The following is a 17,243-nucleotide window of genomic DNA, read 5'->3' as shown; positions in this document are numbered from 1 at the left end:
ATTAAAATAAAGACCCCCACTAGTGACAGCCATTAACTAACTGGAGCAATTTGTTTAAAAGCAATGAACAGATTAATAAGTAGGATTGACTAGTAAGGTTGCTAACATCTGTTTGTTTACCTTTTTTTGATGTCTTGTTGCTGTGACTGACTTGTACAGCAATGAGAGAGAGGGGATGGTTGGCAAGCGGTTGGAGGATTATCTGATCTTGAGGATCGGATAGAAGTTTGAGGATTGCAAACTTTGGATATTGGTTAAAGGTGTAATTAATTCATTAACTGCATGGAAAAACAGTGCCCACACCTTGGCCATATAGACACTCTCCATTATGCTTGGCACAGTGAGTTCACTTAAATCTACTGCGACTGTGATACAATGAGATAATAGAAAACGGGGAATGCAGGGAAACTGTACGGGAGATTAAGTAGGCCAGCTCAGCAGTGTATTACACATCAATGGACCTGTATATTCATTTTTTGTTCTTTTTCTGTCTTTATTTCTGATTGAGACACAACAGTTATTGACAGAAATTGATCTTGTACATAAAGCTGTCTGTAATATCCTTGCTGGAGCCATTCGTGGACTAATTAAGTCATGCCAAGTTAATGTATCCACCAAATCCAACAAATTAATAATACACAACTGCCAGAACCAGTACCTATCAATGTTACATACTTCTAGCCAGGTTGGGCCCATTTACCTTTCATCGTTAAAGGTAAAATACACAAGATGGGCAAAAGCATCATTGAGTACAGTGTCAAAGGGGTGGTAAAGATTTGAAATACTGAACTTCAGTAAAAACGGTCCTCTCCTGGAATAAGAATTTACAAATGTCATTAAAGACTTATTTTGAATCAATAGGTCAAAAGGTTTGACCATCATCCTAACACCACTGTCAAGCAGAGTCAAAGTCACACATTCCAGTAATAAAAAATAAAACAAAAGCCTGGAAAATCCTGTTAGTAAAAGATTAAGAAGAGGCCAGCAATAGAAACTAAATGCAAGGATTGCGCAATACTCTACATCACTGCTGCAGCTTTCAAACCTTAAATCGTTACCTATATATACACAACACTATTTATATTTTAATATTTCTGCTACTTTATCTCTCAATTTGTACTCAATTTGTAGTATGTATGGATATTATTTTGACACTATCTGTTTTATAAATCTTAAGTGAATACATATTTTTAGTAATATTTCTATTTTTAATCTGGAGCACTTAGAGCAGAGGTTTCTAACCCCGGTCCTGGAGAGCTACTGTCCTCCATGTTTTATATGTTTCCCGCTCCAACAAACCTGATTCAAATGATCAGCTAGTCATCAAGCTCTGCTGAGGCCTGATAGGAAGCCACTCATTTGAATCAGGTGAAAAAGCAGGAGAAAAAGCATCCACACTGCCTGCAAACCTCTGTACACACTGGCACCCCAGGACTTTGCTAGTCCTTTGAACCACTGTGTGTAGGTAGTCCTTCATTTCTAGGTTGGATATTCTCTAAAACACAAAATAAACATAGTGAGACCACAAACTTTAATTTCAAACGCTTGATATTTTTAAGCTAAGGCTATTTTATAGAGCAAATTAATTACTATAATAATAAACAGTTAAAATGTCACAGTATGTTAGCAAGAGCCACAAACAGAGGACCAACTTAGCAGTGATGAAGTCCATGGCAATCTGTCTGTGGAAGGGGACAAGGGCGGGGGCTGGGTAGGGGGCCGGACCAGTGAGGTCACAAGAGTCTGGTAAATGGAGGGCAATCCTCCCCCTGTTGTGGATGGGAAGAGGCTTGGTTCAGGGTCTGCTCTAATCGCTCCCCAATGGATCAGACAAACAATCCTCTGACCTACTATGATACAACTTACTGTGCTCAATCTCCCACATACACCACCACACATGAAAGCTGAGCTGACCTATTAGACCCAACCCATCACCACCTCCACCAGCCCACATACAGTGATTATAAAACAAATCCAACAATTCAGGTTGTAACTACATAGTGCATTAGCATTCAGCACACAAAATTGACAGGCTGCAAGACTAAAATACTTTGGGTACGAGCACCATACATTGTGCCTCATTCTGGTCCAGCAAGCAACCAAATTGGAGGCAGCTGAGAACCCTCCCAAATGTTTACTTTACTCTCCAAAGCTAACAGACATACAGAAGCCATTTCCAGTCCTTTGTTCATATATAAACCTTCTGGGGAGACCAGATGTTATCCCAAAAGCTACCTCAAACAACCAATGGCACTTCTCATACCAAAAAAAAAAAAAAAAAAAAAAAGGCAGAGACAGCCAGGCAGACAGATGTGACACAAAAAGGGGACATAGAAGTTCTATGACATAGAATCCCCTCAAGGCCTAATCCTCAATTACATTACAAAAGGCAACCCACTAATGTAATGACACATTTAGAATCTGACATACGAGTACAATTTAAACAAAACAAAAACAATAACAATTAGCATATAAGGCAATGACTGAGGAAGATTGGTACATGCAGGTGGGTAGCCTAGATAGCAACTAACCTTTTCAAACATTATACTTTTTTTTACACCTAAATAATTTAATATTGTAAATGCTCTTGAAAAAGAAGAGTGAAAGTGGGACACAGAGGAATGCCTCAGGGCTTAACCCCAGCTTCTTATTAGGCAGACATGGATCAGACTATCCGTCACAGCAGAGTGACACCAGCTAAGAAAGCAGGGCAGTGCCAGCAGCATGATAGACAGAGCCACAACCTCTTTGTGTGTTACTCCTCACCATCCCTCCTCCCCTCTCAAAGCAGCTTCCCTTCACCCAGCTGGTCTGTTTGTCAATGCACCCATTAATCAGGGAATGAAGAAAAGAGAAATAGAACCTACAATCAGTCGCCTGGAGGGAATTAGGACTGTGCACATTAGCCAGCCGTACAGCCACCAAGCACCAGGGGAATAGGGTAGACACAGACACACACACAGACACACACACACAGACACACACACACACACACACACACACACACACACACACAACCACTCCCAGTAATACCAAACAAAGGACCTATAAACCTTGCTATACAATTCCAAGTAACACCCACAGCGAATACCTGTATTTGATATACATAGTTGTTAAATTCTAAATCTTTTACTGAAAACCTATCATTCCAACTATAAAGCATTCAAATTGTTTACATAAATACATTTTGTCATTCCAGCTGAGGTAGCTTCTCTGTGGACAAAATTCAGCCTGCCTGTGATACAGGGCAGTAGGATGACAGATCCCAAAACGCAGCCCACAAAGACTCTCCCACTAAACTAGCTCCATACAATGGGGGAGTCAGCAGAGAGTTGGGGCCAGGCATTTAAGCTTTTCCTGTTTGCAGAGATGAGGCAGTCAGAGGCACATATGTATCAGAGGCCCCTCCGCAGGCTGCTGATCCTGGCTTGAATGGTCTGCTGAATAGGACAGCAGAGGTCCTTTGTTGACCTGTAGCATCACATTCATCAAAAATCCAAGCAGTCATCATGCCCTTCACACAGACATAGACATGTTACTTTGGTCTAATGCACCAGCTCTGAGCACAGCATAATGAGACATTACTTGAAATCTGTACAAAATTATTTCAAGTAGGCACAGATTATTAGAAATGCATTATGTTGCTATACGTTAAAGTAAAATATACCCAATTCAGTTGTAAAGAGATGATATTCTTAAATAGATTACAAAATATATGAAAAGAATAGTGTACTTTATTTGTGGTCAATTTACTGGGAATTTCCATAAAATCTTGGGAAATTTAATCAAAAGCTAATAATATTATCAATTTATTTCAGCAGAACTTCTGGGACATAGCAAGTTACTGCTATCTTCTTTATTTAACCCTGGACGAAGTAGCATTGAGTTTGTAAACAATGCCAAATTGATAGCACAGGTTAGTGAAGGTCCAAAGAAGTTTACATTCAAGAATTTCTTGAAGAACAATCTATGATAAACCATATATTACAATAATCTCCGTTTTCAGAGACGGGCAACCTTGTTTTAGAGAGATGTTGAGATAATAATCCTGATATATTTTCATTAACTTTTTTGCACTGTGGAAATTTCGGCCCATCCAAAGCATTATTTTGTCGATAATAGGACTACTTTTATTGCATACCCAAAGAAATGGGAAAGTTATAGTGGTTGCTCCTCGTGCCCAGTTTCTGCTACTGAATAAGTCCTGATCCTAGCATGTGCTTTCAAATACATTTGGCTAGAAGTCACAGCAGCAGCAGCAGCATCAATCTCCCACACTGCCAAAAAGCCAAATTAAAAGCATCAGTGAATGAAATATTTATGCAAAGAGGTTAATCCACCATGGAATGGTTCTTTCCGTTTTAAAGCACACAAGACCAAATGCAGGCACAAGCACTGCCAGTGTGCCTATACGCCTGCTGTGTGTGCGGTAATTGTGATCAATGGTGCTACAAGATTCATACCAGATATACACCCTGGATTCAGTTTGTTAGCTACAAGAGCAATCTGGAAGGCAACTTGATCAAAAGAATAAAAAACAGTAAACATTTATATTCACTTACTCCACCACTTGGATAACAAAATACCTCACGCCATCAAATATAGACATCAATATAGACACATATGTTACAACACAGTACATATTCAGAAAAACCTCAAATTTTTTGTCAGAACTGTTCTCAAACTATTTCTACTGGCACTTATCAACACCTATTCCCCCAAGATGTGTTTAAAGTATGTGTGTGCGGAAGGTTGTTTCCCTAATCTTAATTACAGGGTTGTGTAATATTTTTGGTTTCACATTCTTGTAATTTTCATTAAGCTTCATGGTATAGCTCTGAAGGTGTTTAATAGGGTTGGCTGATACAGAAGCATAAATATTATGATTACACTATAATAATAATTGTATGAACGGCCTTTATTGTCTTTAAAGGTTATCAATTCCTAAAAATCAATTTTCTATGATTATTTAAATAGTAAAGTACTGCCAATGTCAAGCAGTTACAGGTTGGAAACTCTTTGACTCAAATTGGCAGTGATAGTGTTTTCAGATTCCCTAGGGGCTGCACACTTTTTATTTGAAGGTCTGCAGCAATCTCTGCCTCTGCATGAATACTCTGCCACCAGAAGACAGGATGGATTCATTAAGTGAGAGCATACTGCTATTATGTAGCTGTATCAAGCCCCCATCTGTTGTCATATATGCCCCTCTTACCCCTATTCTTTATAAAAAATAATAATAAAAAAATAATTAATTTTTAATATAGAAGATAAATAGATTGTCCTCTCACTGACACTTTTGTATTAGGTATGTTTCTGATTCCAACTTTGACTCTTACACATTGCACTATAGTTAAGTGTCACTCTTAAGATTTTGCAGGCACCAAGCTGGAGTTAGAAGGCTCTAGATTTACAGTCATTAGGCTAGATTTGTGGCAGACATTGCTATCATTTCCAATATCCCAAAAGGAACACTACTGGACTTAATTTATATAGGTAGATTATTAGTATCAAATTAAGAGCACTATGAATACATTTTTGTGTCAATAAAGAATGCTATTTGAGATTAATGCAAATATGTACATGCCCCATAAGGATAAGGAAAAAAAATAAAATAATGAAACACTAGACACAAATAATAATAAGCCTATGTTGTCAACAGTACTCTACATGCTGGGTCTTTGGACCGAAATGTGAAGGCTAAAAGCAATAAACATTGTACATTGGTTGCTGCTAAATTATGAATGCAATTTAATAGTCATACAAGTTTTACAGTTGGTCTAAGAAATTGAATGCATAAATTATGCAAATGACACAGGGGTGCATCTTCATTTGTATTTAAGAAAAAATAAATCATATTTCACAAGTGTTTATATTATTATGAAGGTAATTTTGATGTGTTACATACCACTTTGTTTTATTTAGGGTTACCATAATATTCATGCCAATGACCTAGTTTTTTAAATTTGAAAATAAAGTTGGTGTGCCACAGTAAGTGCTCAAAATCTGCAGAATATCAACTGGACAAAACAATGTATTGGCCAACTTTTCAAAAATATTTCACAACTGGCTTTATGAGAATTCTCACCTCAAAACAACTTCCTGCAAATACATATTGCAAAAATATACTTTTTCTCCTGAGATTCTGTTTAACAATTCAATTGCAAAGTCCAAAGTATGGATAAGTGCTGTGTGCCTCTTCAATTCTTTAAATAATGGCAGAAATCTAATAGAGATATTTTAACCTAAAATTATCATCAATGTTATTTTCAGGGATTGCATGTGAAAAACCGGGTTAGGGCTGGGGAAAAAAAAAAAATTAAATTAAAAAAATATACAGACTTAAATTAACAAGTACACATCAAAAAGCAACATTAAACACAAGTCATCCACTGGGTTAATGACATGGCTCACGGCCACACAATGAACGTATGGCAGGAACTGAAAAAAAAAAAAAGGCTTGTTTGAGAGGGATTTTGAGAATCAGCACTATGGGGGGCCCACATTCACAGTGCCATTGCATTGTTGAATGCTGTTCATCAAGACAGCCATCCAGCCGGCCAACAGCAAGTTTTCCTCTAGTCATTATCACAGACACTTGTCTGTGTCTTCATCAAAAAAGCTTGGGAGTAATTTCAGTTCATGGCTATGAATGCAATCACAAAGTATAATCTCACTTGGATTTTTTTGTAGCAAGAATTATTAAGAAATGCATTATATACAGCTTTTTTCTTGTAGTTTCCCAATGTGGTATTAAATGAAATTATACCAAGCTTCTGTAGCTAGATTGCAGTGATGGCTCCAAAGGTATGTTGTTAATTATTAATATACTGCATGTGGTCTGCTTCAACCCTAACCTAATGCTGCAGGAAGACAATGCTCCATGAGCATCATTTCAATAAGGTGAACAGTACAGGAGCCATCACATCGCCCTCTATTGGTACTGACCCAAACTTTATCAAATGATGTCTAACTTCTCCCAGGGGAATCATGGACACGTTTAACAAATTAATATAATAAAAATGTATTTATTGGCTGAATTCTTTCAATCCAGCCACAGTTTACATACCTAATACAACTTTATATACATAGGTTTTTTATAAATGATGAAATGATTTATACATTTCAATCAATCAATTTGAAGAACTGTTGGTGTAAAGATAAATTGGCATCTACTCCACAGCAAAAGGGACATGATACTGAAAAAAAAAATGGCAATAATACAACCGCTACTACTAACAGACTGTAATAATGTCATATATATTTTTAACTGCAAGTATGACTGACAAGGTATGAAATTGCAGCTGGTTTACTTGGGAATTAATCATGTTGCCAATTTGGCTTTTCCTTTGATTGGATATGGAGTTGCTGAAAGTTTTTAACTAACAAAATATTCATGAGATATGCATGTTTATTTGAACAAATATTCAAAGTTACTTCACAAATTTGCCATAGAATGACTATGTTTGGTTGCTCCATTGTTTGACTGAGATTCACACCAGAGTGTAAAGTTGTTTTAGGGACAGTGGAACAGGAAGCAGTAATGACCAAACATTCAGTGTGGACCCTCTACATGAGGCTCTCAAACATTTAGAAGGAAAGGGTACCCAATGACCAGTTCACCTCTAGGCAGAAATGCCTTTATGCATTAGTGCTTCCACTAGGCAAAAATAATCAATTATATAAAGATTATATAATGCAATTTTAAGCCTGTGAGTATCATGGCGTCAGATAGACTGTGTCCTTACCAAGTAAAACCACAATGAAAGAAATGCAAGAGACATAAAAATCGTTAACAGGAGTCATTAAGATTGTATTGAAACAGATAATGGGAAACAATTTACAAAGACTATAGAGACAAAAAAATATAGTGATAAAGTGATTAAATAATGAACGTTATTGCTTTTATGGTTATCTAGTGCATCATAACTGGAACTGAATATAAGAGATGATTTCGACTTCAACCACTTCCCATGTCACAAATACAGAAGGAAAGATGATAAAGCATTTGAAATTACATAGTGTAGACATCCAATTTTCTATACCACACTCTAGACGATGCAATTTATTGCATTCAGCTTACAATCAATGTGTAAATCAGTCACTGAATTTAAAGTGAACGGGAAACCAGAGGCATGCTTTAAAGGCACCGATTGAGAGTGGTGTGATGATTCCCTAATGGAAAGACCGCAGGTTACTTTCACAATACAGCCATATTGCTATAGCTCATAGCTCTTAGCAAAAACCCACAGTAAACAGTTATGCCAAGAAAAGCATTTTATAATGTAAAAAAAAAGTTTGAAACCCTTTTTATTTAACCAACATTATCACTCTTCTTCAATATCTTACAGTTTTCACCAGTGTCTCATCTTTAAGCTCTCTTCATTTCTGCTGCTGCTTTCACCTTTCAGAAAATCATAAAAAAATAAAAAAAAAATAAAAAAAACTATCATCTGTCAATACATCCCTTCATTGCCAATAACCACTACTTTCCAAGGTGTTTGCCCCCATACGGGCTGTGCACAAAGGACACATTTCAAAAAGATCATTAAGACTGAATGAAAGTGTGGCTGTTTTCTTTACTGTCATAACATTTTTCACTGGGGTTGATGTCTGAGCCATGATCCTCTGTTCTACACGTGGTTAATCTCTATTATGTCCTGTCTCTCCTGTTGTCTGTATTTAAATGTATTTTTACTTTGTTACTGTATTTGTGTTTAATAGTATTTTCACTCTTATAGCAACCTCCCAAGGGTCCGCGGATGGAAATAAACTGTGGCTATAATCCTACATGTTTACATATGACTGCTCAATAATGTGCATTGTCCACTCTTTGAAATTAAAAAAAAAAAGAAAGAAAAGTTTCAAGCAAACGCCATTTCTCAATATGTCTATAATTAGAGGTGTTGTCTTGGAAATGTTTGACGGCCACGCATTAAACTCGAGCTTTTCAAAACAACCTGTTCGCTGGCCCTTGTAATTTAAATCTATTTTGCTCTGAAGCCCTCATTATATCAGAAATTAACTTGATGCATCCCTGCTATGACTCACAGTCTAGGCCAAGCACGCAGTATAAATCTCAGACCTATCATAACACAATCACACAGCCTACGATGTCGAGCGCAAAAACGGCAGCCTTACAAGATGCTAACACTACTGCAAATCTCGGTATGTTAAAAAAAAACAAACCATCGAGTGGCCGAGACTTGCCAAGTTGACAGGCAGATGCTGAATCAAAGATCCACAGGCTGGCTGTGATGAACACGCAGATAAAAAAAATGTGGCTGCGGTTGACATGGATTCAAACAAAGGCATGAAGACACAGACACAGATAGATGGTCCCCAATAACTCACGTAAGGCGTTGCAGTCAGGCACATCTCTCAACCAGGCACCAAAACATACTAAAAATTGTATATATTTTTTTAAGCGGCGTCTCTTTCTGAGTTTCACAAAAGGTTATCTGTTGGCGTGTGAAGCTATAGCAGTAGTAAGCTAGCAGCAGTCACCTGAATATCACCGACTCCCCGTCCGCTTCATTAGCTTTGTTATTAACTGCTCAGCCGCCGGTGGCGGAGAATTACGGGCCGAAATAAATAAATAAATAAAGACACAAATAAATCAAGCATAAATCACACTTACCCCTTTGTTTGTTGTTCAGGTGAAAAGGTTGTCGGTGTTGTTTCTACCGTGTCACTGTGAGTGATGTTTGAGCGGACATGAAAAATGTCGTCCGCTGCTCGGCGTGCGGCTGGAAGCTAATTCGAACGTTAACGGTTAGAATCCCAGGTGACTGTTAACGGTTCGCTTTCTTTTTCCGTTAAATCCGCATCCTCCGTCCGAGCGCCGCTCCCGCTCCGGTGCAGCGCCGTGTGAGAGCTTGCCGAGCTTCCTCTGGCTTTATCCGCCTTTCACAACAAGGAGACGGATGAGAAAGAGGAGAGGAGAGGGAGCCGTTTCGGGGCGGCAGGTATGGGACGGATATCCGCAGCGGCAGCTTCTGCTTCTGCTTCTTCTGAATCTTCTCTCCCCCCTTCGGCTGAGCATCCGAAGGGCCGTCCGTACCTCACGCACCCCCGGTGCCTGTGCTCCTTTCAGCGGGGAGAAGAAAGACAAAAAGGACGTAGTGGTGGTGGTGGGCAGGGGTGTGTGTGAGGGGGTGGGGGGGGGCTGGTGGTGCCGTGTGTGTGTGGGGGGGGGCTGGTGGTGCCGTGGGTGGGTGTGTGTGTGTGTGTGGGTGCTGACCCTTTACAGTCACATGGGAAACACCGCGCACATTTTTAGTATTCGCAACAATAGCTGCACACAGAAAGGAAGATGCTCTGTCTGTTTCTGCTGCTCTAACCACACAGCACAAGAGAGAAAAACCGAAGATGATCAGTCCATCAGGCGATGGAAATCACTCAACAAATGCCAGTTTTGAAAATATATCGTTCACACCGAATGCATCGCCGTCCTTACTCGCGGAGTTGCAGCCAATTTAAACATCTCACGGAACATCACAGTGACACAAATCCATTTCTATCATCTGTCCTCCCTTTGCACTGCTTACGTTGTGCATCACCCCCACAGTACCTCCATGGCATGGCCTTCTGTGTAGGTTTAGTCTTTGCACTTTTTTAATGCCCAGTTCACTTGAACAATGGTAAGTGTGCTCTTGGTCTCTTTAATGTGTACCACAAAGTACTGGATGCCCTCAGGATAAATATAGTAGTACCTTCCTACCACACATTACAGTTCAGTGTTTAAACATCTCTTTGATAACACTTTTTTTCTTTTCTTTTCTTTTTAGGTAGTTTAAAAAATTGTTTTTGAAGAAAAAACACCAACACGGCTATCTCCATTTTTGGGATTCGCTCCATTCATTGTAGGACTGTATTTCTGTACTTGTAGGACTGTACTAAATTATTCCTGAGACACTATGTTGCACCTAGTCGGTGTGTGACATCAAGGAAGTCATCAAGATCTGGGTTATTCATAGAGCCTGGAAGATCTTCATGCAGGAGTGCCCCAAGACCTATTTCTCTCTTTCGCACAGAGTGCCATGATGTCAGAAGTGATTTGATAGCAATTTTGAACTGGAAAACAACCTGAGTTTAATGATACCATCAAAATTCTGACAACTAGAATGGAATATTGCACAATAAGAACGTCTTTGTGATAACTGAATGAACTAAATAAAAATGGAAAGAATTGTGTTCACTTTACATACCATACATGTAATCACAAAATGTGATTATGTTGAACACATAAATGTTTTGTACTCCTACTTTTTACTACGCAGTAAAACATGCTACATCCAATTTAATTCAATTGTATTCAATTTAGGTTGAATACAATATACATTCCTGTTTACATTTAAGATAGTCCCTTTGTGTGAATGTTACAACAAAAAGTCTCAACAAAACATGAACACTAAGCTTGTGAGCTTCCTCTGTTCTATTTATATGGTTATTTCCCTGGTGGGAGCAGTTTGTGTTCAGCCATGCTAGCCTGAGAGAAGCAATATCTTGCAACAGCTGACATTACTAGTATTAGTTTGGAGTTAAATAACTCCAAAATGCAGATCTCAATTTAATGATGTATCATGAATCAGGGAATGTCACTGTATAGAGTATGTATGAGTGTGGGTGGAGCTGAGTGTAACTTTATGGGATGATAGGTCCCTCAGGCAGGGTTGAGCAGTTTGGATAATAGCATGCTACTCATCATCTGCAGTTAGTGGTTAAATAGTGCTGCTGTGTTGTTAGTTTGGTTCCAGCATTTTGCATTTTTTCTCTAAATGTGTTATTGTAGTGGAAGCTTCCCAACTGGACAGTCTTTTTTCAGATACAGTTATAGTGTCAACTGTCACCATTGATTTGCAGTATAAGCATATTTCAGCAAAATTTTCACTGCTAAAAAATGGCACCTGACTCAAACGATTCATTTCAGCAGGTTTGATGGATAGTTGAGGCTACACAATTTTATTTTAGAAGCTATCACTGTCAACTAAAGTTATGGGACCAGTGTGTCTTCTTTAGGTACAGCCTAATAGAATGGCCTGGCATCTTTACACTTAACACACAAAAAATGGCAAAACATTGACTCTAAGGGAATGAACCAGTTATGGTTAAGTATGGTATGGTAAGACAGGCTTTGGAACATTACAAGGTTACCATGAAAGGGTTTTTATTTTAAAGCAGAGTGATGATCTAGGACAGAAAACACTCATGTAATCAAGTAATGCCTTTAGATCAATTTTTCTTCAGACCTTTTATACAAGATTCATTATGATGGCAAGGGCAGCAGTGTTGGAGAAATGGGCTTTGTGGAGGCACACGACTCTTATTACTGCTTCTGAGGTGCTATCAAGCAAGGCCCTTAATCCCCAACTGCTCCAGTGATGCTGCTTAGTGGCCAGTAAATCAGACTGTGCTTGTATTTGGTGTCTAATGGGTGTAAATGTTTGTAACTGTGCAAGTTTGCCTTGAGGAGGGGGTCAGTTGCTACGTGATTAGATAAAGTTGCAATTACATACTTTAAAAAATGACATTATACAAAATCTAAATGAGTGATTTTGTTTTCCCAGGCATTGTTGACTTGTGCTGTTTAACACCTACAGCCTTTATCCAGAGTACAGTATGTTAGAGTGCTCAAAGGAGAGTTTAAGAACATGAATGAAAGCCCTGAGATAAAGCCTACAGCCAAATTTATTTCTATGAACTCTCTTGTAATATTCTCACCGATCCATTTCAAGCAACATTAATCACCTTGCATGGACTTATGCAGCCTGTAACACCCTCTCATTTTTAAAATCTGAGTAACTAAAGTTCAAGTGGATTTTACTTCCAAAGTGTAAAGTGTAAAACATGTCAGTTTCTCTGTCGATGCTCGACAATAGTGTTAAAGGTCAAAAGAAAGCTCCAGGGCTTCAAATTCACTCATCTGAGCTGTATGCATGTGTGTCAGCATTGACAGTACACACATACACACGCAAGCTGTTTACACCTCCGGCTCCAGTCCCCACCTCTAGCCAACGGCTCACACCCCAACAGAGAGCTCATCCACAATCCACCGTGACAAAGGGAAAGAGCTGAGCGCAGGATATAAGGCTGCCACCGGCTGCCAGAGTGTGTCCAGCACAGTGCGTTCTGCAGATTGCAGCAGTTTGAGCTAAACCCCCCTGTGTCTGTTCACTATAGACGGGACCTGGATTGGGTGGGGTCATCATTAGTGTGTGCAGTGACCAGGGTGGGGTTCAGGGGGGCTTGTGATAGTATGACTGTAGAGCTTCACAACTGGGCGGACATGAGCTCGTTTCTATTTTTCTCCAGGATAATGTGTGTGTGTGTGTGTGTGACTGATATTCCCAACTTTAAAGCTGAATCATATGACTCATATTTCTGGTAATGAAGGGGGTCTCAGCGTGGCCCTGTAATAACGTGTCTGAGGGAGGGGCACACAGGATGAAAGAAGCACTCCCGCTAACAGGTACCTGCAGTCTGGACCAGCACACTAATCACATCCTAGTGCTTTTTGCACAGCATAGATATTTTATTACTGGGTGTAGATCTATTTAAATTCACAAAAAGTACAGAAGAAAGTAAAAGGTTATAAGGAGAAAGCACATTCACAAGCAAATTACAATCGGTGCACAGATTAACTGAGATTTAAGCCCCATTTCAATGAGCATAATTCATCCCTAAGGGAAACACGGCAGCATAGTGGTTAGCACTGTTGCCCCACAACAAGAGGGTCTCACATTTGATTCCCAGCCTGGGGCCTTTCTGTGCGGGGTTTGTATGCTCTCCCTGTGCCTGCGTGGGTTTCCTCCCACCATCCAAAGACATCATGTTTGGGTTAACTGGTGACTTCAAAGTGTCTGTAGGTCTGAGTGTGAGGGGTTGTTGGTCTCTGTCTGTCTGTGTGTGTTAGCCCTGTGATGGGCTGGCGACCTGTCCAGCCTTGCCGAATGTGAGCTGGGATTGGATCCAGCACCCCACGATCCGGAAACGGATAAACGGTAAGAGATGAATGATTCAGTGAATGAACTCTTCCTATTGGGCTGCCCTGATTGTTTTCTTATTAGCAGCAGTCCTGATGCACCATTAACAATTCTTCCAAAATATGGCCCGACTTGGAAATCTGCCTTTGCCAAAGCAAACTCTTCTTGTATGTTGGGAAGAAAGCTACAATTCATTTTGTCTGCCTATTAATCTAGTGATTAATCTTACCATTTATATTTCTATATGTGTCAATTAGCAAAAGTCACCATCATGTTTTATTAGCCTCACCTGCCTTTTTGTTCAACTTAGGGAATCCATTTCACATCAACCAGCCTCTATCCAGGATCCAGTGTAAAAAAAGTTTTCCCAAGGGGGCCATATGAAAAATTTCTCTTTCTATAAATCAACCACCACGGCATAAAACAGCAGATTATCTGGGTTGTGTGACAGATATGAAATACACAAATCAACTAAACATTGTCATTATCTTGCTGTGTTATGTCATGCATGTTTCTTCACATTGGAAACAAGCTGAACCTGTATTTGACAAAAGAAGAAAGCTGCAGTTTACAGCCACCAGTAACCAGTGAGTCAATGTTCGGTCGATGCGACCCACTAAAAGATATTTATATCCCCACACCAATTTTTGAGTCATCTCCCAAGGACAACTATGCTATTTCTGCTGTGGCTCTTGTTCATCCTTTAGCTCTGCCTTCCCTCTTCTTATCGCTCTTACTCCCTAAACTGGTTGCTGGAGGTCACCCTGCTGTTCCAGTTTAAAATTATATAATAATTCGACAGAATGAAACCAGGACAGTGAGGAGCTGTGGTGCCACTATGGTGCAACGTGACTCACTGAGCTCACAGGATGAGGAAAAATCTATTGATCTGGGCACAGCATTTCCTTAGAGACGGGAAACTTGATGAGTTATGACTACCAGTACTTGTTATGCAAATCAGTTTAATAGCTCTTATATGTCAAGATAACACGTTAGAATCACATGATAAGACTTTTCAGGTAGAAAATAATCAATATTTGAGAAAGGTAAGAATTTCAAAAACAACTGCAGCATCTCCAGGATACGTCTCATAGTGCTAACAAACATGACTGCACTTCATTTGCACCTTTCATAAGGTAAAAGCCATTTATATCTTAAAACTATTGCTTTTATTTTGTCCAGTTGAACAACCATTGTTTTTAAAGACTTTTCCAGACCTTTTTTGTGAATTGTTCACAGGAAAAAATATTAATGTCAAGCGCTGATGGCAGTGAAGACAGCACACAGCACACATCTCTCAACGCAGCACAGTACAACACTTTGAACATGTTGTTGGACCTTGCTTCGTGCACCGGTGCACAGTCCAAAATCTTTTGGACAATTTGGACAATTCCATGCTCCCAACTTTGTGGGAACAGTTTTGGGATGACCCTTTTCTGTTCCTGTGCACCAGTGCACAAAGCAAGGTCCATAAAGACACAGATGAGAGAGTTTGGTGTGGATGAACTTGACTGGCCTGCACGGAGTCCTGATCTTAAACCGACAGAACACCTTTGGGATGAATTAGAGCAGAGAATGAGAGCCAGGCCTTCTCGTCCAGCATCAGTGTGTGACCTCACAAATGCGCTTCTGGAAGAATGGTCAAAAATTCCCATAAGCGCACACCTAAACCTTGTGGGAAGCCTTCCCAGAAGAGTTGAAGCTGTCATGGCTGCATAGGGTGGACAACTTCATATTAAATCAGTGTTATTATTAAAGTGGATTATGAACGGGAAGTCACTTAAATTCATATGCGGGTCAAGGCAGGTGAGTGAATACTTTTGGCAATAGGCTATCGTGTATGTATATGCTGGGTATTAATGAGACAGGTGACAAGTGAATGCTATGGGGTCAAACTCTGTCCCTCATATAAGAAAACATATGCAACCTGTTTTCTGTGCTGTGATGAGGAAAGGCTGGATGAATGAATGGCAAACATATTTGGTCCGGTACATGTGGACCATCAGCTCCCTCCAGTGGAAGAACCTGAGGATGTGTTTTGCCCCACTTTCAAAAATAAAGTCAGAATTTGACATGCAAAATATACTGTGAATGGAAGAAATATTAAATGACATCACACTTCATATAGAAGAACTACATGTCAATTTGTTAGGTATTTGATATACCTTATGTCACAAATGTGTGGTGCTGTCAGCGAAATAATAATCCTCTTTTTAGTTCTTAAACGTTATGTTATCTTTTGGGGTTACATCAATACAGTCATTCATCTTCTACCGCTTATCCGTTTCTAGGTCATAGAATGGTGCTGGAGCCAATCCCAGCTCACACTGGGTGAGGGGGGATCACTCTAGACAGGTCACCAGTCCATCACAGGGCCAACACACAGAGACAGACAGAGACCAACAACCACTCACACTCACACTCCGACCTCCGGACAACTTAGAGTCACCAATTAACCCAAACATGATGTACTAGGACGGGGGGAGGAAACCCATGCAGGCACAGGGAGAACATCTAAACTCTGCACAGAAAGGCCCCAGGCTGGGAATCAAATCTGAGCCCTCTTCTATTTCCATTTTCAGATGTACACTGACTGGCCACTTTATTAGGTACAACTGTTCAATTGCTCATCAATGCATATATATAATCAATCAATGAATTTAAGTGTGTGCACAAGATCAAGACCATCTGCTTTAATTCAAACCAACTATGGGCCTGGGGAAAAATGTGAGTTAATTGACTTTGTTGTCTGAGCACTTGAGAAACTGCTGATCTGCTGGGATTTTCACACACAGCCCTCTCTAGTTTACAGAGATTTTACAGAGATGGCCCAAAAGAGCAGAAAATCTCCTGTGATCCGCTACTCTAGATGAAAAAGAAAGACAACAGTAACTTATATAACTTCTGCTTAGAACTGAAGTTTGCAGAACACACAACCTTGAAGATAGATCACAGCGGCAGAAGGCCACACTCCTGCCAGGTCAGACAGGGAAACTGAATCTACAGTTCACACTGGCCCACCATAAAGCAACGGACAGAAAAGTGGAAAATGTTGCTTGGTCTGATAAATTTCAATATTTGCTGTGACATTTCAGTGATGGAGTCAGTGTTTACTGACTGTAAACTACACAAAATAGCTCTATGATACCTTGAATCAATGGTTCAGGTTGGGAGTTGTGGTGGCAGTGTGCACATTTTGAGCTTCTTGGTGCCAATTGATCATTGTTTACATGCCAAAACCTACCTGAGCATTGTTGA

The 17,243-nt window shown here is 39.7% G+C and overlaps 1 protein-coding gene across 2 annotated transcripts in view; it reads right to left on the bottom strand.

The window, feature by feature from the left end:
• sptbn2 (spectrin, beta, non-erythrocytic 2) overlaps window positions 1–9,941 on the bottom strand; it is a 48,343-nt gene extending 38,402 nt beyond the window's left edge. The window contains exon 1 of one of the 2 annotated variants that reach the window (XM_029518569.1): window positions 9,641–9,941. The gene's annotated coding sequence lies outside the window, so the exon portion shown is untranslated. The remainder of the gene's footprint in view (window positions 1–9,640) is intronic. The other variant, XM_029518570.1, reaches the window with a different exon arrangement.
• Window positions 9,942–17,243: the final 7,302 nt, after the last annotated feature.

This window comes from Echeneis naucrates, chromosome 14, assembly GCF_900963305.1.
Source record: "Echeneis naucrates chromosome 14, fEcheNa1.1, whole genome shotgun sequence".
NCBI lineage: Eukaryota > Metazoa > Chordata > Actinopteri > Carangiformes > Echeneidae > Echeneis > Echeneis naucrates.
Note: the sequence above shows the minus strand (reverse complement) of the source record. Positions and strands in the feature narration are given on the sequence as shown.